We start from the raw sequence: 24,272 nt of genomic DNA on the forward strand, positions 1-24,272 counted from the left end.
ATCTGTGGTAATAGTGCATATCTGTCTGGAACTTCTTGGTTTGTTCTGTTCTCACTCATCTTTACCACAGTCATGCTGCAAGGTCACCAAGGACAGGTACCAGTATCCCATGCATCTACTGGCAGATTTATGGATATACATCTATTGCGGCATTAATTCAACAGCTAATTACTGAGTGTCCTGTGTCAGATTCTGGCTAATCCAGAGAGGTACATGATGTGAATGAAGACTAACTCTCAGAAAGCGCAGTCTAGGGGTGGGTACAGTTCCCCAAAAAAATATTAACTTCTAGGGCTTAGAGTGTTCTCACTATGGAGTTGTCCCTGAGAGGACAAGGAGCTCTTCCCTGTGCAGTCAGGAGGGCCTCAGAGAGCAGACAGAGTCAGAGGGGCCAGGATCCTCACAGAATACCTCCATGCCAGACTAAAGGTCTGGACTTTGTCATGAGGACAAGGAGATGCAAGCTCAGGGCAGTTAGGAGCTGGCCAGACTGCATGAGTCTAAATTCCATTCCAGTCCTTCTCTAAAAGGGAAGAGGGATTGAGGGCCTCTCAGAACAACACCGTCTGAAGGAACTTTGGAAGCGACCTTATTGGGTGGGAAGAGATCAGAAAGGAGGGAGAGGAAAGTAGCCCTGAGGGACACCTGCTGTGTCCTAGTGTGCTATCTATGCTACTGCTGGGGAAGCTAGGAGGGGACCTTAACTTTATATGAGAAATGAGGAAAGATCCAGGATGCCTTGTTCCAACCCCAGGTCTTCTAACTAATCATGGCATCTTGGGCCTATTGCTTTACTGCTAGTGAGGATAGGTTTCATTTTAGATCCAAGAGGAAAAAAAATCTGGGCTTAGGAAAGCCAATAACTGAAAAATACCAGTGGACACTCTACAGGTATAAGTTTTTGGTTGTTTCCTTGTTTGTGTAGGAAGTGACCATCAAAACTCCAAGAATATGCCTTGACCCATTTCAAGATGGAAAGGCCAGGAGTGAACAAAAAGGAATGCAGGAGAGATAAAGGGTAGGGGCTGAGGAAGGAAAATTGAATATCTGGGTTACAGCCAGGATTCATATCCCGAGTCACTGTGTGAACTTAGGTGTATCACCTCATTGCCACCAGCTTTCCATCTGCAAAAAGAAAGGATCTTTTCAGTATCAAGAACCTGAATCCATGAGGCTACAAGACAGGAAGAAGGTCATAGTTCCTTAGATAAAAGAGTTGATGCAGAAGAAAAAACTTGGAAGTCACCTGCATATTTGACCCACCTTGCCCCACCCCTATTTGCATGATTTGAGCATTTCTTTCTGTTTTATGCTGATAGCGAATTGCTTAATAGAGGCTTACAGGAAAGCTGAGGATTCATTTTTACTCTACCTATAAAAGGAAAACTCCCTGTTCAGTTTCAAAGAAAAAAATGAACTTCCTTTTGAATTCACTTTGGACTAGAATCCTGATTATCTTCTGCTCACACTGTTTTTGCTCCCTCTCACATCCTTTCCAGCCTCCTTTTTGGAGCCATTGTCAATGGGATCTAAGGAACTACTCCCCACCTCTTCCCCCTGTTACTCCACCTTCTTCTTCACTGGCTGCCCTGGGGCTTCTGTAACACCATCATGTAGAGCACTCATAGGCACCTGTTCAACACCCATGCTCTGCATATCTGAAAAGGCATGGGCATTAACATCCCTTGGGCCAATCCTTAATCAACAGGGTTGGGGCTTAGTGATTCCATGTCCTAGGACCAGGCAGATCATTTTGAAGGTCTTTCGATGTGGTCCTCACAAGATCCCAGGGGAACCCAGCCTCCATTGCCCATAGTGATGACCTCCTCTTGCATTGGCTTTCTTCCTTCCTCCTGTCTGAGCCCATCTCTACTATGCCCTGAGGTTATATCCAAAAAGCAACTACCTGCCTATATACCCTTATCTCAGGCTCTACTTCCTGAGGGGATCCTCAGTTAGATATCTCCTTCCTTAGTCTTTGAACAGAGAAATTCTACCTCTATCTGTCCTTTATATGGGGGCTCTGCTTAAGGTTACATTCAGACAAAAGTTTCAAGTGATAAGAGGAAAGAGAGAGAAAGACAGGAAAGAAGACAGAAGACAAGCAGGGAAGGAAGTGTAAGGAAGGAAGGAAAGAGAGAAGGAAGGAAGGGTCTTAGCCTGTTTTCTATCACTAATCAGATAATATCACAGGCTGAGTAAGTTATTAAAAAAAGATTTATTTTGGCTCATGGTTCTAGTCCAAGGTCAAGGGGTCACATCTGGTGATGGCCTTACTGGCAGAGTCCCGAGGCAACACAGAGTGTAACATAGCAAGAGACAGGGAGTGCCTCAGAAACCTAGCCAAGCTAGATTTTATAGCAGACTAACTCTTGGGAATGCTCATTAGTCCATTAATCCATTAATCACGTGAATGGATTAATCCATTCATGAAGGTAGAACCCTAATCACTTCTTAAAGTCCTACCTAGTTTCAACCTCTTAATATCTCATAATGAGGATTAAATTTGAATGTGTTTCAGAGGGTATAAATTATACTCTAATTATTATAGGAAGGAAGGAAGGAGGGGGGGAGGGAGGGGGGAGGGAGGGAAGGAAGGAAGGAAGGAAGGTAGCAAGGGAGGGAGGGAAGAAGGAAGGGAGAAAGGCAGGCTGAAACTTTAAGCACACAAGACAAAATGTATACTCATTACATACATAGACATTCGAGGTCCTTGAAATCCATTGAAGTGACTCCACATTTCCTGACACCTGTCATTCTCAATGGCCTGTATCAAGCAGCCATCATTTTCTGAGATTACCATATCATTTCATACACCCTTGCCAGTTCCTTTTCCCCACTGATTCCTCTGCCCGTTGGCCTCTCTTCCTCAGCTTTTATGTTGTAATCTGAATGCCACTTTTCCTATGGTATTTTTCTAAGTCCTCCTCCGCTCTTATGACACATCGACACATCCACTGCCCCTACTTTGGTGACTCCTGACAATACCTTGTCAATCTTGTCACCATTATAATCATACTAAGTGACATTTACTGAGTCTCACAAAGGGCCAAGGGCTCTGCTAACTGCTTCACAAAGCCCTTTAAGAGAGCATGTAATTATCATACTAATAATATGAATTCAGATGGGAAACTGAGACTTTGAGAGTGTCAGGAGCTTGTGATGCTAAGTATTCTTGCAGGATTAGCACAATTGTGCAATCGTGCATATGTCCTCTTTCTAATGAAACTTATGTACATTTAGGGGACAGGGACTGAGCCATACATCTCTGTGATTTCTTCAGAGCATGGACAGGCATGAATTTCAGCAACAACTCGCAAAATAAAGGACTGGTTTCTGTCAGGAGGACTCATGCCAGCCTGTAGGGCCACTGCTCATCCAGCCCCTAGAGCTTCCCTCACCTCCACAACACATGGCCCCAGCTCCAAGCCTGCGCTTGGAGCCTCCTTGATGATTTGAGGGTTCCTGTGCTTCCCTTTTGATAAGAATCAGAAACTTTCCTTGAGGCCTTGCTACAACTAATTGAATCCTAAACACATCTATGAGCTTTTGTTGTCATAGTTTGATCATATTGCACTCTGCAGGAGTCTCTTGTCTTCTTGTAGAGCTCCTGATGGCTTTGCCTCGGCCTCCCCAGGCCTGGGCATGGAGAAAAAGCCCTGTTACAGCTCGGGGCAGGGCAGCTGGGACAGGCACATTAGAGGTGGCAGCCTGGTGTTTCCCCCAGCTGGACCGAGGCCCCACGCTCCTGCCGTCAGGCTCAGGATTGATCTTCACGTCTCAGACCTGCCTTTGGATCTGGCTTCAGGAGCCCAGGTTCATAAACAAAAAACAAGCAGAGCAAATAAAAACATTATCTCATTAGTGCTTGAGTCAGCTGCTCCAGATGTCTGGGGTTGGTGGGGTGGCAGAGTCAGCCAAGCTCAGCCCAGACTGCGGTGGGGCTGCAGCAGGGTGCACAAGGAGAGAGGATGACTCTTCAGGTTTGGGTGTCTGCAGGCAACCGGGCCACCTACAATGACAGCCCCACTCCCAACGCATCCAGCCAGCTACCACAGATGTCTACAACCTCCTGGGTCTCTGGCTGGCGGCTTTGTATCCTCAAGGTTGGTACAGGATAACTGCTCAATTTGACAAGCAGAGCTATAGAATTAGCTGCTTTCTATCTGTTATCTCATTTGGTCCCCATAAAAGGGCCTACAAGGTCAGGTTTATGAACCCTCTGCATAGGTTAGAGGCTAGAAGCTAGGGGATGTGCCCACAGTCAGGAGCAAACCAGTGGAAGAACCAGGACTTGATCCAAGGTCTTCTGCCTTTGGTTCCTACTGTCCTAACTCCACCCTCACCAAGGAGACACGGCAACCTCAGAGCCAACAGCCAGCTTCTCAGTCCTTCCTCCCAGCTGTCAGAGTCATTTGGAAGGATGAATAGGAGACTGAATAAAAAGAGCCAGTCTGTATTTCCAGCACCTCTAGTCCTTTGCTGCTGAGCTGAACCACAGGGGATACTGGCCAGGGAGTCAGAAACCCTGGATAATGGCTGGACTCCTTGCTGCACAAGTAGTTCTACATTCCCTCAGCAAAGGCACCTCCCCTCTCTGGGCTGCAGTTCCTCTGATTACAAGTGCATGTTCTTGAGATGAGTCCGGACCCTAGGCCACCCATGAAGCTATAACTTCTTGTTCTGTAGTAGTTGTACCACATTGGAGAGCAATCTTCAACCCTTTCTTACCTCTTCCAATCTGCTCATAGAGAAGAACCTTCAAGCGACACAACAGGTTCATGTTGTACGCACAGACTGTAACCAGAGCAAGGGGAAGTTTATACAAGGAGCCTTCTGGCCCTCCCCATCTGCGTCGATTTTTCTCCCTCAGAGCGATGTCAAAGATGTAGAAACCCCAGGGAGAACTGTGCTCCATTCTCTTATTTTTCTCATGGGTTTCAGGATTTGGCTGTCTCCAGCATTTCGTTTTCCAGACATGATTCAGAGAAGTTTCATTATGTCTTGACATTTTCCACCCAGTCTGGGAGTCCTGCATGAGGGCCTATCCCGAGGCTTTCTTGCTATTTGTTTAGTAGCTAATTAGCGCTAGTAGAACAAGTGTGACCTCAAGGCTGCTGCCAAGGCCAGAAGCATCCAATTATCTACCTGAGGTAGGAGAGGGTGGGACAGAGTCCAAAGTTTGGCTGAGCACAACTTAACAAGGTCACGTTGGGACTTGGGGGGATCAGGGAGGTAGAGAAGGCAGAGAGATGGGGGTGAACGGGTTGGGGCACCTTGTAGGGAAGAAGTTTGCGCGACGTAGAAAAGACTTTAGACTTAAAGTCATGAGTGATAACTTCTTCTCCCTCCTCCTTCTGTTTGCTACCATATAGCTTGCTTTCAAATCAAAATTGAAATACTTCTGAGATTTGGGGGAGTCTGTCATTGTGGGTCAGGCCAAGTGAATGGAAGAACTCCATTGCCCAGAGGAATTTCATTCAATAATTCAGCTTCCATTTGTTAAATTAACGTCATCTCTGGCCAATTAACATTCAGGATACAAAGGTGAATGCCAGAGAAGATGGTGAAATAGGTAGTGAAATCAGTGCAAAAAGGGAAATAACAACATTTTGTGTAAGCGCCAGATGGCATGGTGGGGAAGACATCAGTCTTGGCTGGGGACTTCAGGAAGGCTCCTTGATGGAAGATGCCTTTGAAATAGGGTTTTCTAGATTCTCCATTGCATGCCCCTGAGAGATAGTCCCTACCACATTGTGTACCGTCTCTGCCTCACTTGCCTGCCCTGATCCAGGGCTGTGAAAAAGCAAGAAAAACAAGAGCTTAGCTCCACCAAAAAGCTGCACACAGCTGGCGATGAAAGTGATTAGAACAGTAAGCCAGTGAGAAGGGACCCAGGTCAAGAAGTGTCTTACTGTGAGGTGAAGGGCCAGGGACTTCTTACTCCAGACATGGTAGCTACTAGCAGTGTGAGGCTTTTAGTTATTAAGTCCCTCAGTGGCACAAATAATATTTCAAGGGCTGAAAAGCCACTTGTTATTGTCTCTCATACTGAGTGGTGTGATACAGACTACTTCCATCACTGCTGAAAGTTCTCCTGGACAGGACTCTTCCAGACAATGTGAGTCACTGAAGGTCCAGGACCAGAAAAGTAAGAGTCAGACTTTTGTTTAAGGAGACAATGGCAAGTCCGGCTGCAAGGGATGGAGACCACTGACAAGGAGTTCATAGGAGCATGTTTCATTACTCTAGGTGAACTCTGATGATGATGGAGAAGAAGCTGGGGTTGAGAGTTGTCCTTCTGTTACTCCATGTGAGCTTACTCCCTATGACGAAGGTGGAGATAAACTCTATCTCCAAAGTAGTAGGAAGTTTTTGTTAGACAGGGCTGTTGCTTTCTGGAGCTGATGGACTGTCACACTCTTTCCTTGGGTCTCAGGGCACCCTGATTTCCCCTACATGCACTTTCTCTAGCAAGGCAGATCCGGAGACTCCTGCATGGGTCAAATGCCATCATGGTACTTACTAGTTGTATGGTTTTGTGAACCTTTTACAACTTTTCTCTTCCTCTGTTTCTTCATGTGTAAAATGGGAGAATAATAGAAAAGATCATATTTGTAATGCACTTAAAATGAGACCTGGCTCATCTTAAGCCTCCATCGGTATAAGTGTATGTCAGGATTAAGAAGCACTGGTCCCTGAGGTTTAGAGCATGGATTCTGAACCATTCTTTATGTGTTTGGAACGAAGTTCGGTCACTTTCTAGCCAGTGGCCTAGGAAAGTTTATTTCAAGTTGTTCTCTGTGCTTCCAAACTCTCATCTCTGAAAGAGGAATAGTGCTAAAAGTGACCACATGAAGCTGTTGTGAAGACTCCATGATGTCATGCAAGGTGGACTTAGGACACTCTCTGGGCTGTAAGATGAGCCCAAGGATATAAGCTTCTCTAGCTGCTGTTACTTCTCTAGCTGTCATTACCTGGCTGCTGTGTTATGGTCGCCTCCTACTCACTGATGTATTCCACTCTTCCTCCCCCTAAATGTGGATGTCCATGGTCTGGGCACCTATTACATTCATACTTTGGGGCCCAGGGTCTCAGGTCTAAAGTCTGGAGCTGGGATAAGTCAATACAGGCCCTATGTTCTTCATGGGCTTGCAATGGGTATCCCTTCACAGAAGCCTTCTCAATAACCTGAGTTTTCCCAAGGCATTTCCTGAAAAGATAGTCTCAAATAAATGTCAAATATGTATCAGAATCCCCTAGTAGGTGGCCCACATGCCTGGAACTGCTGAGTGATGGAAGTGACACTAAGCTTTGTAAGGCCACTTAATTCCTTCACTGATTCCCCTCATAGTCTTCTCCTCTTGGTCATGCATATAAATCAGATATGATCTCGCCATTCACCACCATGTTTCCCTGAGTTACCCTGACATAGATGCCAGGACACCTACATGCTTTCTGTACCAAGGAGCAGCTGGGAGAACTCTGGGATTAATCTGAGTACTAATTAATTTGAGTAAATGAGTTTTCAATATTAAGTTATTGATTTGGATATCAACTATTAAGTTGAGTATTCAGAATAGTATTTGTGATAGGAGTAGGGGTGGCAGTTAACATGAGGCTAGACTTTTGGCTCTTTGGATGGATGAACTCTGCTGATTCCTCTTGACCATGGCTCAATAAGGTGACCATATTTTCATGATTTATTGGAAAGGACACCAAAGCTTGAAGACTTGATGGCTATGTAGCTTGTCAGAGGTGCGGCTAGGATTTGAGTCCTTATCTCCATTCCCCTAAGGCTTTTGGTGGAGTTGCTTCTCCCATGTCATTTTCTGGTACTGTGACCTTAAACTAAGAGGCTTTGAGATGAGTTAGGGCAATTTATATCTGTGGCCTCATTCGGGGTCCCTGTCCTTTTCCCAAATTTAGGAGAAACATATATTTTGTTGTCTATACTGGAGACATTTGAAAGGGAAAAGGATTAATAATCATGCCTGGGCAACAGGAGAAAATTGGGACACATGTCTCCTATGAGATCAGACTGAAGGGGAATGAACTGTGGCCCAGGCAGCCCATTTCCTTAAGCTCCCTTCCAGGTCAAGGCTGACCATTTGACATGAGGGTGAATGTACAATGGTGGGGCCCGGGGGTGGCGGTCAGGTGGGGAGCGAGCAGAGGCCTGGTTCAGGAGAGAGGGGTCTTTTCTTAGGACATAGCCTCTGATGATAAAACCACTTCACTACAAAGATGTGGACAAGGAAAAGAATACCTGGAAGAATAGCAAGAAAGTAAAAGACAAACTGTGACAAATTGTGACTAACACAATTCCTTTCCATCTGCTTTTCTATATAGTTCTTTGATATATATATATATATACACAGATAGATATATATATAGATATATAAATATACATATATAATACAAATATATATATATATAGAGAGAGAGAGATATTTGTGTTTTTTTATATAATTTTTTTCACTTAAAATTTACATGGGCTTTAAAATATTTTAGCTGCCTGATTTTCTATAGTGAAGTTCTAACAGCTTGTACCTAAGCCCTCCCTTTAATTAGACATATGAGCTGTTTTTAGCTTTTTCCCCCCAGTTTTAGGAACTGAACCCAGAGCTTTCACCATGAGCTCTACCCCCAGCCCTTTTTAAATTTGGCTTTGAGAGAGGGTCTCATTAAGTTGCTAAGTAGCCCAGGCTGGGCTCAAACTTGTGACTCTCCTACCTGAGCTTCCCACAGTAATGGGATTGCAGACATGCACCACCACACCTGGCTTCCAGTTTTTTAATTCCATAAATGATGGAATTAAATTATAGGTGAATCACATTATAGGTAGTCTCAGGAGCTCCAGTGCTGCAATTGGTTAGCACCTGGTATTTATCCATTATACATAGTCTCTCTCCAGATTTCTTTTAGTTTCTAGGGAAATTTAAGCGTTTCTGATACAAGTGCCACATATGGCCTAAGCTGGCTACCCTATTTCACTATGAGATGCCAAGCATGAATTAAAGGTCAAAAGAATTACATGATCCCCGGTCTTGTCACTGATGAAATGTTGAACCAGTTTCAGCAATCAGACTTAATACATGTGAGAAAAGTACCTCTCAAGTATTTAAGCCATTTGATTTCCATGCCTCTGTTCTATAGCTAAGCACTTACCTGCCCAGTACAACTGGGAAAGGGAAACAGTAGCTGAATAGGCAAAAACAGAATTCCCAGTAATGGACTGAAAAAAAGAGAGAGACAATTGCCCTTCAAATGCTTATAATTTAACAGGTTTCCTTGTGCTCCCTGACATACATCACCTACTGTCTGTGAAGCTCTAGAAAACTCGAGCCCTGCCCTGCCAGCTCTTTCACCTCCCTTGTCCATTTTTATTGCTGATTCCTTTTTTATACTATTGATCATAGATAAATTTTATATGCTGAAACCCAGATTTGCATAAATGCTTAAATATATATAAATTGCATAGGAATGAGAACTATGCAGTAAAGCAATTTATGGTAGAGCCAAAATTACCTGTGCACCATTAAAACACATCTGGAAGAGACCCTTCCATTGGCAGAGACTGAGATGGAACAGGAAGGAACCCTGCAGGTGGGCTCTCACTTGAGTTCCACCACATACCTGGTCTGCACATGTAGACCTATACCCCTGGCTTGGAGAGCTCTCCTTACCTGTCTGGGTAATGGGCACTTTAATGCCAACCTCTGTCTATGCCAAGGGAACATTAGGAAAAAACAGACTAATTAGTCTATCTCTTCACTAGTCTAAGAAAGCAATAGGCAATGGTAGGGCCCTGTGGGTGAGGGAGAGGAGAAAGGAACCATTACTTAGACCTATTATGTACTAGGTAGTACTAGGCAGTTTATCTAGTTTTTTTCTGTAATGGTTCTTGTTTTAATGATATTTATTTCTGAAGCGATACATGTTTCAGACTGTCCTGCTAGAAAATGATTAAAAGAATGTTAAATCAACAAAATGTTCTATATGCTCATCTAACAAGCCAAACAGTACAAAATAGTTAAAGGAAAAGGAAAAGGAAATATCATTTCCCTCTTCCTTGCTGTGTGGTATATCCTCACCTCAAAGAATTGAGGTTATCTGTTCTTACATACTTTTCCCTATACTCAAAAATAAATAGACCTCACTACCATCGTAGTTACTTTTATTGAGGTAATACTGTGTCTGGTAAAAGTACTAAGTCCTTTCATGTATATTCATATACAACAAATGAGTGTGTGCATGTGTTTATATACACACACATAAACTGATGGGTTCATAGCCTTTTTGGAAGAATTAAAAAATCATACAAAAAAAAATCCTTAGCCTGGCATATAACACAGCCAAACCCACCATACACACTGCCTACTATCATTTTTATTGTTTCAGTTGTCATTGTCATTATCACTAAATTTCTATAACCACTGTATGAAGTGGGTGTGATGGGTAACATTAGCCAGGTGTGAATAGGCAAGAGAATTCAGTGTGTCAAGATCATGCATCTACAAGAGTTCAGCCTGTACTCTGAGGAATTCCCATCCCGTAAAGCCTGCTCCAAACAAGCAGCAACAGTCCTCATGGTAAAGACTAAGCTTGAACTGTTGCTGACAGAGAAACTGAGGCCCCTTAAAAAAATCTATCAGCTGTGGTATGAATTCTGATTCAGGCTTCTGGCAACTGCAGAATCAGATAGTAAAACCATAAAAAGAATGAGGCAAGCCCTCAGAGGACAGCCATCCAGCTCGTGCCTCAAGGCCTCCCTTCTGTCCTTGGAGTAGATGAGCAGATGCCTCTGGATCCACCACACTGGAATCTCTCAATTCATGATGTCCCTGTGCTTGCCAGGTCCTATCCTGGGTACCAAAGATAAGGAGATGACAAGACAGGGACCTGTCCTGAGAAGCTCAGCATCAAGCTGGAAAGGTGATAGGTAAAACTGAAGGTGGAGCGTAGATCACATGTTTACTCGGACTAGGTAGAGCATATCTGTAACACAGGTAGTAGAGCCCAGTAAATGTCCCCTGTCACCAGTTCCCACTCAATGCACTGTACGGTGGACCTTGACTTACAAACTCAATTTATCCCAGAGGACTTGTTGTAACTCAAGTTGGTTAAGTGAAGGCTCAGGCTCCTCTACACAGCCTTCAGAGTCTCTCTCCTGTATACAGGCAGATCTCAGTGTCCTCAGAGAGAGACACTGGCCCAGGATTTCTCAATTAACCCCACACAGGAAAGGATATTGTAATGTTCCTTCCAGAACTCTAGGGGTTAAATCTATATCTGAGACCACCTGGTAGCACAAGCAGCCAGCATTCAGGTCGTAGCTCAAGACTTTGTAAGTTAAAACTAAAATTCAGGTCATAACCCAAGTTGTTTGTATGTCAGGCCAGTCGGTTGTAACTTGAGGGTCCACTGTAGCTGCGTATTCTAGCATCATCCATCCCTCACTTGATTTAAGAAACTGTTTAAGCTATTCCACATAGACTTTTTATAAAAAGTGGGTTTATTTATTTCCAGGGAATTTTTCCATTATCTGTAAAATGTCCTAAGTGATAAGCCATCCTCAGGGCTTGATAAAGAAAGGAAAGCAATTGGTATTTTGGCCTCTTGGGGAGGGCGAGAGGGTCCCAGCCATGCAGTAAGAATGAAGACCCTGGGGCTGAATGTTCACTCCATCATTCACATTAGTTCCTCGATGGCATATAAGTTTCCTAACTGCTCTGAGCCTCCATTTCTTTGGTCATAAAGTAGAAACAAAATGCATGTCCCTGTCGCTGGACTGTGGCAAAGATAAAATTAGATGATCTGTTATGCAGTGCTCAGCACATATTAAGTTGGTCCAAGTTCCTTCTGCTGTCCAGCAGTGTACATCCGGAAATCCAGTCTTTCCCACCTCCCTGTCCCCTCCACCTGCCCCTCACCTCTGACCCCAAGTCCCTGGGCAAAGGACTGAAGTGCATAAGACAGCTGAGTCTGTTGTCATGTCTATAACCAGAAAAAATGTACAAGGAGAGGTCATGTGGTCTATTTTTAAGTAAAAAGGAGTTGGGGGAAAGGGAGTATGAATGAATGGCCTTCATTTACTGACTGATGGAATTTGCTTGTCATCTGGAAACCACCTTCCTTTTCCTCATTCAAAATCTTCCCTTCAGTGAGCATGGGCACTTTCCAAGTGTTGCCTTCCTTGGCTCAATGCCGGGACCACACACTCCCTGGAGCACAATAAAATGCCTCTTCTCCACAACCCCTCTGTACAATCCTCCACATCCTTTGATGTTCCACTTTGAAGTTACATTATTGCTTAGAATTTAGACTTTAAAAAATTATGTTTTAGACAAACATGTGCATGTACAGGCACAGCAGAATTATTCATAATATTCAAAAGGTTAAAACAGCCTAATTGTCCATCAACTGATGAATAGACAAACAAAATGTGGTTTATATATACACTGGAACATTACTCAGCCACAAAAAAGAATTAAATACGAATAAATGCTACTATATGATGAATTTGAAAACACGATGCTAAATTGAAAACGGCCAGGCACAAGTTCAATTATTGTTTGACTCCATTTATATCAAATATTTAGACTATATTTACAGAGTCAGGACATAGATTTATGGTTACTAGGTTAAAGGCAATGGAGAGCAGCTACTTAATAGGTTTAGGTGTCCTTTTGTGATGATAAAAGTGCTTTAGAATGAGAAAAAAGTGATGGTAGCACAATATTTTAATGTACAAAATATGACTGAATTGTTTCCTTTTAAATGGTTCATTTTGTGTTATACGACTTTCATCTCAATAAGAAAACTATTTGCATGCATATTTTTTGTTCTCATTTATTTCTACAGTCTCACAATTTTTCTCTTCAAGTCACATTCCATAGTCTTCACACTCTGGAAAGTTCTGTTATCCAAAGCAGCTCCCTGCTCCCTCAGCCTGGCCCAGCAAGTTGCTAGTCACGTTCCTCCACCACTGTTATTTCCATAGATTCTTTCTGCATAACTGGCCTTTATTCTTACACTTGAAAGCACCTTTGGTTTAAACCTGTTTCGATGTCCTAGAAAAGACCATCTTGGGAACTTAGACCAGTGATTAGTTTAATCAGTCTCTTTAAATGTCATTCATTTATTCCATTGAGCAATCAATCACCCAGCTGTAGTCTGAGATGGACATTGTGTCTAACTCACATCTGGGATAGTGGAAAGGAATCAGACCAGCCCCTGCCCTGAGGAGGCTCCTAGAAGGAGAGCAATTATACCTATAAAAGCAGATATGGTGCTCTGGGGAAGTCCTAGCTTTCTACATTTTTGTCACTTTCTCTGAGTCTCTCAGATAGACATCTTCCTTTTATGTTCCCTCCTGCATTATACTTATCCCAATAGTATAGACAGAGTTTTGGCTCCTTGTTCATCAGCTCTGGTGAACCTAGAGGATATAGATTTACTCCTTGGGGACAGGTGTATGTCCCAAAATGGCACCAGGATGATACTAAGATGATGGCACAGCAGTAATGGAGAACCCCATTTCTCAGATCCTTCTCTGACCCATAGAGCTGCCAAATGTGACAAGTGATCAGCCATCAGTATGCTGCTTCTGGAAGTCACTCTCTGCCGTTATTTCCCTGGTAACTCACTAACACCTCAGATTTTTAAGTCTTTCAAACCTGTATTTTAGATGTTATATTTCTTTCTTCTCTGTAGCTCTTGGAAAGACCCCTTAAATACCTTTTGCTCTTCAGTCTCTCCTGCTTTGCATATATTATATAGCTGAGCTAGCCCTGATTGCCAAAGCTAGAGTCTGAGAGCTCCACCACCACAAGTGTACCAGGTTAAACTGACATGAGTTCTTGCTCACAGTGTTAAAGACAAAGGATAAGCCAAGGGACCTTGAACAAATTCTGGATGTTAGCTAACTATTTGGTATTTGAATAAAATATAGACTTTAGTTTATTCTATGTGTTAGAATAGATCTTTATGTTAAATTACTTCCAAAGACAGTGTGAATGGTAAATTATTCCTCCCTTAGCTCGGTTTTCCATTTTCATTTCACTCTCAGCAGAGCAAGACCCGGGACATTTGGAAGGCCCTGTTGGGAATGTATTTGGGATGGGGATGTCACTCAGTGATGTAGCCCTTCCTTAGCATGTGCAAGGCTCTGGATTAGATTATTAGCACTGCCAGGGAAAAAAATGTAGTTGATTAGAATTCTAGAGAAGTAGTATAAAAAGATGTTGTGAAAAGGTCAAACTGTGGAGTCATATCTAACTAAATTTACCTCCAGTTTCCACCAACTTGTTATGCAGCCTTGGAAATATAGGTTAACCTCTCTGTCAGAATTTTTATTCATTAAGTTTATTGGTATACTTTACGTATACATTATGATAGCATTCATCATTGGGAATTCTACCTGTACGTGATATATCTTGGTTCTTGTTTTTTCCCATTCCCCTTTCCTCCCCTCTTCCCTTCTACCCCTCCACCCCTTCTATTTACAAAAGATTTGTTTCCATTTTTTCTTCTTTTCTCGTTTTTTTTCTTTCCCTTCTTTCCTTTCCCCCACTCCTCCTCTCTAGTTACTCTTCCCCTTTGAAACTTTTCTTCCTATTTCACAATATCTGTTATACATTTTGGTCCTCCTTTACACTTTCAGTCTCTCACATCAGAGAAAAAATTCAGTATTTACTTATGTGTGTCCTATTTATTTCACTCAAGAGTATGGCCTCAAGGTCCATCTGTTTAGCTATAAATGTCTCTAGTTTATCACTCTTTATGGCTGAGTAGTACTCCATTTTATAAAAAAAAAACCCACATCTTCTTTATCTAGTCACCAGTTGACGGGCATTTGGGCTGTTTCCAAGATTCAGCTATTACAAACTGTGCCACTATAAACATGGGTGCACATATATCACTGTGGTATGATGCTTTTAATTCTTTGGGGAAGATACCAAGAAGGGGAATGGCTGGGTCTAATGGGAACTCTAATCCTAGTTTTCTGAAGAATCTCCACACTGATTTCCACAGTGGTTGCACCAGTCTATACTCCCATCAACAGCGGAGAAGGGTTCCTTTCTCCCTGTAGCCCCACAAGCATTTGTTATTGGTTAATTTCTTGATAGCAGCCATTCTTTCTGGAGTGAAGTGGAATCTCACCATTATTTTCATTTGCATCTCTCGAATGACCAGTGATGTTGAACATTTTTTCATATGTTTATTTGATGCTTCTACTTCTTCATCTGAGAAATGTCTGTTCATTTCAGATGCCCATTTTTGGACTGGGTCTTTAAATTTGGGGGGGGTCTGTTTTTTTTTAAGTTCTTCATCAATTCTAGACAGTAGTCCTTTGTATGACGAACAGCTGATAAAAATTTTTTCCTTCATGGTAGGTTGTCTCTTTATTAGTTGTTTCTCTTGCTATGCAGAAGCTTTTTAATAAGGTGAGATCCCAGTTTTTGATTCTTTGTGCTAATTCTCATGTGACAAGTTTTGTTCATAAAGCTTTTCCCTACATCAATGTCTTTAAGAGTTCTACCTAACCTGTCTTCCAGTAGGTTCAGTGTTTCTGTTTCAATATTTAGATCTTTGATCCATTTCTATTTTAGTTTAGTGCATGGTGAAACATATAAGCCTAGTTTTAATCTTTGGCAAGTTGAAACCCAGTTTTTCCAGCACCATTTATTAAAGAGGCTATCTTTCTTCTAGTGAAGATGTTTGGTTCCTTTGTTAAAGATGGCTGAGTATTTTTGGAGTAGATTCTGCATCTTCTAATCTGTTTCACTGATGCTCAGGTCTGTTTCTTTGCCAGTGCCATGCTGTTTTTATCACAGTGGCTTGTAGTATAGTTTCAAGTTGGGGGTTGTGATACCCTCTGCCTTGTCTTTGTTGCCTAGAATTGCTTTTGCTATTCTAAGTCTCTTCTGGTTCCAAATGAATTTTTGGATTGTTTTCTCTAGTTCTGTAAAGTATGCTGTTGGAATTTCAATCGGGATTGCATTGAATCTGTATAGCAGTTTTGGAAGTATGGCCATTTTCACTATATTAGTTCTTCCTACCCAGGAGCAGGGGATGTCTGTCCATTTTTTGATATCCTCTTCAGTCTCTTTTTTCAGGTGCTGTATTTTTCAGAGTAAAGGTCTTTTACTTCCTTCATTAGATTGATTCCTAGGTATTTCATTTTTCTTCTGACTGTCAGTTTTCCACTTCAAGAGTTACGGCAATCAATGGTGATGTTATGCAGAATATTGTTTATTAAGTCAAAGTATGACTATATCTTAAAAATCAATTATAACTGATCATAGTAAATTCCCTTCACAGTACAGTATAGAAAGACAGGGGGGAAAGAAAATGCAGAGTGGAGAGAACTGACAAGCACTACCTCAACTAGGTGATCAAGGTAACCATCAATAGCGATGAACATTACTGACAGTATGTGCCCTTGATATGATGCAATGGGAGTGGTACTTTACATCTGGGACAATGTGCTCTTAAGTCCATAAAACCAGTCTAAGCATTGAAGTCTAGCAGAGGGGCATTCTACAGATTTTCTAACCAGTCCCCACTCTATACCCAAAACTGTCAAGGTCTTCAAAAACAAGATGAACCTGAAACACCACAGCCAAGAGGAGCCTAAAGAGACATGAGGAGGAATTGGGAAGTGAGAAGACAGGATATACTGAGGAGACCTGGGAGAGGAGTGTGGACAAGTGTAGGGGGCAATATTAAGCCAGAAAAGTGAAAACTCACTTATGCCACAAATATTTCTGAGTACCTACTATGGTGCCCAGCAATATGTTAGGAGCTGGAATAAGGTGGGAAAGGAAAGTGTAGTCCCTCAAGAAGAGGGAACCTGAAGAAGACACAGATCATCCCAAATGAGTGGATACTCAGAAATGGATCACTGGGTGGAAGAGACAATTGTGGAAGGCATAGTGAGTAAGTGTCCTTACTTGCATGGGGAGGATAAAGGGTGCTGCTTAGCTTAGGTGGTTTTATTGGCTTTCTAGAGCTGCTGTAATAAATGACCACCATATTGGTGGCTTAAAAACAGCAGAAATGTATTACCTAGCAGTTCTGCAGGCCGGAAGTCCAAAAGCAAGCCAGCAGAGCCAGGATCCCTCTGATGGCTTTCAGAAAGAATCCCCCACCTCTTCCTGCTTCTGTCTGGAGCGTTCATTGACTTGTCTGCTCACTCCAATCTCTGCCTGGACCTCAACATTTCCTTCCTCTCCTGAGGAAGTCTCTGAGTTCTGTCCCCTTTATAAGGACATCAGCCATTGGATTTAGACCCTACCTACATCCGAGCTGATCTCATCTAAAGACCCTCAACTTAATTACATCTGAAAAATGATCTTTTGAAGTGAGGGTGCAAAGAATTAGAATTCTGACACATGGAGATGAGAGTCCACTGTTCAATCCACTGCAGTGGCTATAAAAGACTCTCTGAGGCGTGGACATTTATGTGTAAAACTCTGACTTGCAAAGACCAGGGGAGGAATTTTCCAGAAAAAGAGAGCAACAAGTGCAAAACACCTTGAAATAAGACAGAGCTGTGTTTGTCTGCAGAACTGGAAAGCTGCACAGGGAAGAGGAACCAGTGAAGGCAGAGAGGCACCAAGAAGACCTAGGAGGGTCTGGGGAGGAAGGTGCTGAGTCACAGAGGATCAGGCTGGAAGAGGTCTCAGAATGTCTCACCCTTGCAGCCCATCTCATTCCCAATTAAGACCTTCCTCTTTCACCTACCCACTGCTCTGGAAGGCCTATTCTCAGTCATTACAATAGCTCCGGGGCCATGACAAAAGGACACTGCACATGGCAGGCAGAAGCCTTTTATTCACAAACATTTCAATGTCACACAGGTGGGGTGGCGCCAGCTTTATAGTGACACAGTGAGCCTGGGTCTCAGTGCCAACTTCCAGTTTCGATGCAACATGTTCCATCAGGCCCCATTGTGAGCTACTAGCTTATGTCCTTGAACAAGCTCTGCCTGGTTTTGCTTTGAGTCACTAAGGCAGCTGTAGTGTTGGGCACTAGCCCTGGTCTGATGTCTGGGGAGCTGAGGTTGAATCCCATCTCTAGCTCTTAGTATCCATGTTGCATCAAACAAGTCTGAGTGGTTCAATTTCCTCACCTGTGGAATGTGAATGAAAGCCTGATCTCAGCAAGTTTCTAAGATTCCAGCTAGATATGGATTTGAAAACATTTTGTGTTTTACTTGCAGAGGCATTATCAACAGTACTGAAACCTGGAGATTTTGATCCAACTTCCCAGAGGGAAGGAATCCTCAGAATCCCCTTTATGCCAGCATAATCACACATTCTACACTGAGAGCTATGTGTCATTGTCAGTCCCCAAGGGTCTAACATGTGGTCACATTCTGTGGAGATATCATCATGGGGCAAACTCCAAAACTGGAAAGGAACAAAACTCAAATTTGTCTTCCTCAATAAAACAGCCTATCTTTGCAACTTGATTCCTTTGAACACCTACTAAATTGAACATGGAAGCCAAAGAGAAAAAGAGAAAAAATACTTCCATAATTAATTAGCATTTTGTCTAATCCAATTTGGTTTTATAGGACTTTGACCAAAACCAACATATCTGCCAAAACAAATCCTGGGAGCTCAAGGAGTAGCCACTTGGACTTGACATCTACATTATCTGCAGTCCACTTTTTTGCAAACTATTCTCAATGAAGGTAACAGTTTGTGGTAATGGGAACCATATGGGCTGGTGGCTGCTGTCAGTAAAAATAGCTGACATGGCCTGCGTGGCCAGACACAGCATCAGGCTTGGAACAAGAAGGCAGAGCCCTGTGAAAGAAGGGAAAGATGGTTTCAAAAGTCTAGGGAGCTTGGTTGGCTGTGGAGGAGGCTTCAGGGAGTTGAGACACAGTAGCAAGGGACCCATCAACACGGATATGTTTGCGTGAAGCACTGGACCTCCACAACCAGGTGTTCCATGTTCTTATGGCCAGTCCAGCGGGACTGCAGAGGATTCTGTCCCGGAAGAGAGCCGAGGCTCAGTGCACATGCAGGAGGTCTCTATAGGATGTGTCCTGGACACAGAATCCTCTCCTACCTAACCATCCTGGTAGAGAGAAAAGGCCTAATAAAACTGCATAGGAAGGTAAGGCTAGAAATATTTTTTTAGAATGAAGCTGAAATTTCAGGCTCCTTTCAAATATGTTCATGCCATGCAGAGAAAGCATAGATTTGAAAATTGTGTGACCTGATTTAAAGCTTACAATAAAAATGACCATTGTATAAACAGAGCAAATTAATCTCTGAATTTCCATTTATGAGTCTGTAAAATGGAAATAATAGAATCAATTATTTCTGTGAAGGGAACATGAGTTGATGCTCCTTATGTCTAGTGGAATACCTCATTCATTCATCCATTCAGCAAATATTTATTCAGTGCCTCTTAGGGGCCAGGCAGACTGACAGAGAAATACATTAGTAAATAAAATGTAAACGGCATTTACATTTGTGTTATTAGCAAAATATGCAGGATACTGAAAGCTGAACAGTGCTGTGGATAAAAATTAAGCAGGGAAGAGGGATTAGGGGAACAGGGATCGGGCTGTGTAATTTTAAATAGTGATCTGGAAAGGTGACGTATGAGAAATGATCAGAGGAAGTGACAGAGTGAACCGTGGAGTTTTGTAGGCGTCTAGGACTAAAAGCAGAGGAAACCACCAGAATAAAGACCTGAGCAGGGGCAGTAAAGAGTCTAATGAGGATGAAGGGAAGGGAGCCTGCCGTGACTGGCACAGCGTAGAGTCTGAAGTCGGGGAGAGCAGTGAGAGATGAAGAAAAGACGACGAGACCAAGATTACTCTTGATAGCTGGGATCAGGTGGAACCATAGCTTGTCGGGAACTCATGGCCGCCTGCAGCACCACGCACTCTTTATTTATAGGGGAAGGCAAACAGGAGGAGAAGCCAGAGCACGTAATGCTATGTGGCCTACGTGGCCTAGGCTGAACAGCGTGATTGGGGCATGCGCAGGAAGGGAACAGGGAAGGATACAATGTAAAGAGGCTGTGCCATCCAGGGTCTACAATATGAGTCAAACAGACAGAGTCTCTATCTCTAATCTGTGGAGGAAAAAGGGAGCAGGGAGGAGAAAGAGAGCAGGGAGGAGAAGGGGACCAGGGAAGAGACCAAGGGCCATCTTCAGGCTCACCGAGGCAGGAGCCTTGGGCAGAGAGGCCCCATGGGTCTGGGGCGCTATGGTAAAAAGTTGAACTTGACTCTGTCCTCCTGGAAAGTCTCTGAGAGGTTTTGAACAGATGATGGGCGGGATTGACTGCATTTGGCTGTTGTGTTGAGATATTTGCACATGAGCGAGTATAGAAGCAGAGAAAATCTGGGAGCCAGTCACAGGAAGGGTGAGAGTGCAGTGTCTTGGATAATATCAGACATGATGTGCAGTTGTGAGATTCTCGAATGTGTTATGGGAGGAAGGAAGACATGTAGAGCTGGAGGGTGGGATCAAGAAAGATTTCAAGATCCTGAACCTAAGAAACTGGAAGAAGTTGTTTAGTCATGAGATGAGTATAAATGTAAGTGAAACAGGTAGAGGAGGGTAGATTGGGATTTCGGTGTTGTACACCTGGAGTTTGGAAGGTTGGTAGACATTCAAATAGAGATATAGAGTATCTGGTAGGTGAGGATCATTAACACATAAGCATTATTTAAGACCATGAAACACAATATGAGATCAAGATGGAAGTGAGTGAAGATAGGTAAGAAAAGTTAAAAATGTTTTTCCATTGGGTATCAATAAAAATTTATAGAGCTCAAGTAGCCTTCTACATGATGTTTTCCAAACATTGAGCAAGATATGGAGTACATACACACTCTATATGCCATGGACATGAAATTATGTAAAGTACATGATACTATTATTATTTTACATATAAAAATTGAAAGAAGAAAAAGAAAAAAATGAAGAACCAGAGAAAAGAACTAATTTACTTAACACTAAATAGCCAGTAAAAAACGGAATAAGAATTTTAAACCAGGAATTGAAACCCAGTCAAAAGTTGGCTTCATGGCACCCATCTGCCCAGTGTTGTACTTGGTACCTAAAATAGAAAGGCATCTTTTGTTCTCAGCCTATTTTCATTGCTTCTTGAAGTCTGAAATTAAAGCTGGGTCACTGTAGCAGTCGAGCACTCTTGTTTTCCAAGCTGAAGATATTGTCAGTCTTGGAAAAACTGTATTTGTATGGGGGGAGGAAAGAAGGGGGGGAGGAAAGAAAGGGGGGGAGGGGCGAGAATGAGAAGAGTGGGAATTGACAAAAAGGCTTTGCCTCCCTTTTTCCTCACCGCTACTCAGCTGTCTCCTGGCCACTAAACCATGTCCTCTCTGTCTTTGGAAGAGGCAGTCATAAGGCAGATACAATCTTCCCTGTTTTCGAAATCGCGCATGCATGTTTTAGAAAAAAAGAAAGCGATCTACATGGGGTCACCGAGTGTTTTGTGGATGTGACTTGGAAAAGGTCCTGATTGTTTTGCATCGCTCCTTTTCCCCGCAGGTGATCTGTCACTCCTTTGCCCAGTGTATATGAAACCTGGTGAAAACAACGTCTGATAATTGGGAAAGCAACTTTTTAATCCGCCGTTGACATAATGTGCTTTTGGAGCTACTATGCACACTAACATGCATTTTAATAACACATAAGCCATGGCTTCGAGAGATTAAAGAATTTGACTAAAGTTCTTGTAAAACAGAAAGCTGCAAATTTATAAAATTGTTTGTATAATCACTAGAAAATAAACACAAAACTATTTTAAATGTGCTTTACTTGGCATTTATTCTACCTACAATAATTAAGTCTGGTTCTCTTTTCAGCACCACTATTTTCTGCAGTGTGATCCAGGTTTACTGGGGTCTGCTTTCTTCCTTTTTTGCTTGGGCAATACTGCTTCTTCTTGAGAACCCCCAAATGTTGTCGCTTTCAAGAGAATGCCTTGAGTGTTCTCCCTTTGGTGTTGTCATTGCCTTTCCCATTGTGTGGGCTAGTACAGGGCATAGCAAGTATTGGCTGGGCTGCACTGAGCCAAATTTCATGACTTGAAGAGGAGTGAGGTGGTAACAGCAAGCGGGATTCAGATCTCCTAGAACCTTGAATGCTGACTTAAGCTATTTATATAGCCCTGTATTTTTTGTTGTTGTTGTTTGTTTGTTTGTTTTTGGTACCGGGAATTGAACTCGGGTCCTTGAGCTTGCTCAGCAGGCGGTGAAACCACTGAGCTAAATCCCCAGCCCAGCCCTGTATTGCCGAGAGGCAGTGACGGCTGCTGCTTGGTCCAACCACCAGGTTTTATATCTCTATGCTGGTTTTTCATAAAAAAGAAAGAGCTCTACGAGTAACTAAAATGGGGAGGAAACATATCTTTACTGCAAACCTCAGAAAAACTCATGCCAATACTTATTGTTTTTCAGATTTGAAAAGTTGACTCTATTTTTTCATTCCCACCCACACCTTAGTCTTGTCGTTGCTTCGGCCAAAGAAAACCCTTTCAGACAGGGCCATTTCAGGCTTCTTCTGAGTCCAAAGGAGGGAGACAGGAAGTAGGAGGTGACATTTGATTTTTTTGGAGGTTTCTTGCCCAAATTTAAGACCAAGGAATTTTGTGGGGGTTGTTTCATGTTAGATTCCATTCAGTTCACCCCATATTTATTAGCTGTGCAAGGAGGAAGAGAAAAAAATCATTAGTTCCTCTTCTCATGCCACTGACTATCTACTTGGAAAGGGGAAAAGAGAAATATGCAGAAGACGTACAATAATGCAGAATGTGATGCTAAGAAGTGATGATAATAGACTACATGGAATATATGATCATATTCAGTTGGGGGAGGGACCACAGAGAAGGGTTCTATGGCAGTGACATTTGAAATTGACTTTCAAGAACATGTAAGATTTTGACAGATAGTGCTGGGTGTGGTGGTACATGCCTGTAATCTCAGCACTTGGTGGGGTGGGGCTTGCAAGTTCAAGGACAATTGGGTTACATAGAGAGTTTGGGGATGGCCTAAGCTATGATGAGACCCCGTCTCTAAGAAAAAAAGATTTTTACAGCTGGTTTGGAAGCAGAACATTCTAGCTGGAAGGAAGAGAGTAACAGAGACAGGAAGTGTCAAGGAAGTAGATTCAGAGACAAGTGGTTATTTGTAGTTGGCATGAGCTATTTAAGGGTTTAGTTGACATTTTATAAACCCAATACTGAAGCAAATGAAACCTAGTTGATTCTAAAAACACTGAGTTTGGGAATTATGGTCAATCTGAATTTGAAAGCATGTGAAGAGAAATAGAGAGAAATCAAGCAGATGTGTGGTGTCCAACAAATGCATAGTCCACAGGGGTAAATAAAGCAGGAATATTAGGAGCTTTAATATTTGTACAGTCACTACAGAAGATGACAAGGTGAAGATGACAGGTGAAGGACTACAGAAAATTGGAAAACAGATCATCATGCCCTGGAAAACACAAGGAAAGCTTCTTGGAAGACGGGATATTTGGAGATGAAAATTTGGACCTATATAAAAGACCTGGAAATCATTTCAGATGGAGAAACAAAACAAATGAGGTCAAGAAAGCATGGAAGGTATTTAAAAAGCTACCAGAAATTTGACTAGCAAGAGTTCTTAAACTGAAGTTCAGAGATCCTTGAAGAGGTCAGTGGATAGAACTCAGGGGTAGGGAATTTAAAAGAAAACAAAATTCTCACTGACCTCTAATTTAAATCCAGCATTTCCTTTGAGTATGAAGGTAGACAGCCAGCCATAGAAACATGGTAGTACCTTGACACCATACTAGTAGAATTCATGGGTATTTTTCTAACACATTACTTTTATTGATGCTATGTTAGGACAGCATTACAGTTGTCACAACTTCAAAATTCCAAAAGTGTCAAGACTGATGCTAGATCTTTCTCTTTAATGTATGTATTAGTCAGATTTTCATTACAGTAACAAAATACCTAAGACAATTACCTTAAAGAGGAAAAGCTTATTTTGGCTCATGGTTTCAGAGGTTTAAGTTTATGGTCTCTCAATCCTTTTGCTTTGGGCCTCAGACAGCACAGTACCTCATGTTAATAAGATACATGTTATTGTTAATGTTTTCATCAAAAATCAAATTTCCAAAAGACTCACAGATGACAATGGAAAGCAAACACTGTCACGACTACATTCAATTCTTAATGTCCTGGGTAGAGTTAGGAAGGTGAATAACTCTCTGTCATTC

Source organism: Heterocephalus glaber, unplaced genomic scaffold, assembly GCF_053883595.1.
Source record: "Heterocephalus glaber isolate CG9 unplaced genomic scaffold, H.glaber_assembly_v1.0 deba00001481, whole genome shotgun sequence".
NCBI classification, from domain to species: Eukaryota; Metazoa; Chordata; class Mammalia; order Rodentia; family Bathyergidae; genus Heterocephalus; species Heterocephalus glaber.